At 47.1% G+C, this 2,874-nt stretch overlaps 1 protein-coding gene across 2 annotated transcripts in view; it reads right to left on the reverse strand.

The window, feature by feature from the left end:
• Window positions 1–2,874, reverse strand: part of MTR (5-methyltetrahydrofolate-homocysteine methyltransferase) — a 101,629-nt gene that overhangs the window by 79,030 nt on the left and 19,725 nt on the right. Inside the window, exon 1 of one of the 2 annotated variants that reach the window (XM_008573410.1) lies at window positions 426–476. The exons of the other annotated variant lie outside the window; for it this stretch is intronic. The gene's annotated coding sequence lies outside the window, so the exon portion shown is untranslated. Of the gene's footprint in view, window positions 1–425; window positions 477–2,874 lie in introns of those variants that run through there. 2 annotated transcript variants of the gene reach the window in all.

Genomic DNA, 2,874 nt, shown 5'->3' on the forward strand with positions numbered 1-2,874 from the left:
ACCCTTGGTGGGAGCGCCGCCGCGCTCCCAAGCGGCGCACTCTCCAGTGCGCCACCGGGCCAGCCCAGTTCCTCATCTGTTGAATGATGAAAATAATGACCAATCGGTTCTCCGGGTCATGGTAAAGTTCAAATTAAATAGCATATATATAAAAATTTATATAAGCTATACAGTTTTCATATTGCTATTACCTCATTCTGATACAACCACCCTTCCTTTCTTTGCTTAGAAAACTCTGACTCATGTTTTTAAAACATCAAACATCACCTTCTCTACAAAGCCATCTCTGAATCCCACAAGGACTCTATTACTCCTATGTATTGCCAGATTTTTATTTTTTATTTTTGTGACTTAGAATAGCATTTTATATTCTACATTTTAATTTACTGATGTCTTTCTCCCAGTGTGGATTGTTTCATATTTACCTGTATTCCAGGGTATACAGCAGAATTTCAGTAAATGTTTGATGAATTAATAATATAATGGTTCTGTCCCACTGGTCTTTCTTAACGCATGTGCAGTATTTGATCACCACAGATCAGTAAGCAGCAATGTCCCACATATCACCTTTTCACATGCTGTTTGCTGCCTTCTACCTGCCCCTTCAGTTTGTAAGACGTATAACAAAATGCTGACCAAATACATTCCTCCTATGAGTAGGCTGCAGATGGATGTTAAAGACATAGAAAAGATTGTAGGAAGACAAAAAAAAAAATTAGCCACTGAGTGAATCAAAAGTCAGAATTAACTGCATGTTTGTTAAAGGAATAAAAACGTAAGTTATTTAGAACCTCAATAAAAGCTCGTACTTGGGTTCCTGCAGGGAGGTGGTGGCAGAAAGAACATCTTCTAAAATACGCATGAGAACTGCCAGGCAAGCGAAGGCTGAGATGACACTCAGGACAACACAGATACTTCCTCTAACATCGAGGGGCTCTAACCAGGTAACAAACTAAGACTTAGCAAAGAAGGTAAGGAAGATGAAAAGAGTGAAGGGAGAAATGCTGAAAATGTTTGAAGAAAGGCAAAAATATATTTTTTAAATAAACTAGATAAAGTTTGTCTTCAGAGACCTCTACACTTTCCTGTTTTCAGTTTTTCTGTTAAACATTTACTGGACCCCTACTATGTGCCAGGGATTCCATTAAACACTAGAGAAACAAAGTTGAAGAGACCAAACCCTTAAAAGCTATTAAGGAAACAATCACACCCCAGTGCAACACAGTTATCAGACCCAATCAATCATGTATCAATGCATCCCAAATGTAAAGCAGCTTTTAAGAAATCACACCACAACATTAAATTAATTGTAGGATACACACTGAAATTAGAAACATTAAAACATGAATTTAAAAAATCACATTAAGGGCCGGCCCGTGGCTCACTCGGGAGAGTGCGGTGCTGATAACACCAAGGCCCCGGGTTCGGATCCCACATAGGGATGACCGGTTCGCTCACTGGCTGAGCGTGGTGCTGACAACACCAAGTCAAGGGTTAAGGTCCCCTTATCGGTCATCTTTTAAAAAAAAAAAAAAAAATCACATTAATTGATAAAATGTGGTATATAACACAGTGGCTAAGAGCATGCTCCTGTTCCTAGACCGCCTATGTACTTGACCGTGGGCAAGTTACAACCTGAGTTTCCTTCTCATTAAAATTAAGTTGTTAACTATGCACGCTACCACTTCATGAAAAGGACAAGCCTGATCCCTGTCCTACTGGAGCTCGTGTTCCGTGAGGATGTTCCTCCATGCTTCGGATGAAAAATCTGCTACCGTCCAAACTGATGTTTTCCTACAGGAGATAAACCTGTATGATTACCAGAAGCAGCTGTGGGCCAGATGAGACCGGCAATGCCTGCTGCAGCTTAATTCCTAGGAACTTTTGAACTCAAGAGGAAAGGCATATGCTCTGTTCCACTCCTGCCGCCACCTAGGATTGAGTTAATTCCACCCTTCATTCCTTTTTCTGTTCTGTGCCCTCTCCTCCACGTACTCAAACCTCACTCAGCCTTCACTACCAACTTTAAGTTCCTGTCCAGCTGTCTCTGACAAGGATAAATAAGGGAGACCAAGATGGCGACAGGTCAGGAGCGGCGGCGCCAGAAGACAGCACGAGCCTGAGAAGTGTGCTCTGTGCTGCCAGAGTGCTATTTGCATTTCCAAGAGCAACAAAAAATGAATAAGTCGATGATCAACTAATCTACAACGATAAAAAAGCAACTACAGATTCGAGGTTTAGGGCCGACACAAAAGAAGATTCCTGAGAGCACCCGAGCCACGCCGCAGGACCGAGTGACCAGCCCGAGGCAGCAGGGGTGGCGACGACACAGAAACGGAGAGGAAGCCGCCCGGCCGGCCCAGCTCTGTGAGTGAACCCCAGCCCGGCCCTGCTTGTGGGGCAGACGCCCGCCCGGCTTCCGCCGGCCACACCAGGCCAATCACCGGCACCAGGGCTGCCTCCATTTTCTTGGGTGGGGGTGGAGCCAGGCCTGCCCTCCTTGCTCGGCGTGGCTCCTCACTGAGCCTTGCCACTTGCTTGCCCCGGCGCGGGGCCTTCCGGGGCCTGCGGACCGGCCTCACATCCCATTCCCCCCGTGGATCTCTGGCGGGGCTGGTGGCGTGTGGAGCCCCCGGCCAGCGTCAGGAGGGCAGGGAAAAGGAGGCCGGCCCGATTGTCACTCCACCGCACCCTGGGCTCCGGCATCAGGTAAACTTCCTGTTTCCGGGAGGCAGATACCATCTCTGTGGCCATAAGTTCGGAAGAACCCCTAACCGATTTCTGGCTGGGAGAGGTGCGGCCGGAGCGCTCCTGAGCTCGCTTGAACCTGCCGGAGAACTGACTGCGGGCGGGTGACGGAGTCAGTCCACGCCG

The sequence above is a fragment of the Galeopterus variegatus genome, unplaced genomic scaffold (assembly GCF_000696425.1).
Source record: "Galeopterus variegatus unplaced genomic scaffold, G_variegatus-3.0.2 Scaffold915, whole genome shotgun sequence".
Classification (NCBI taxonomy): domain Eukaryota; kingdom Metazoa; phylum Chordata; class Mammalia; order Dermoptera; family Cynocephalidae; genus Galeopterus; species Galeopterus variegatus.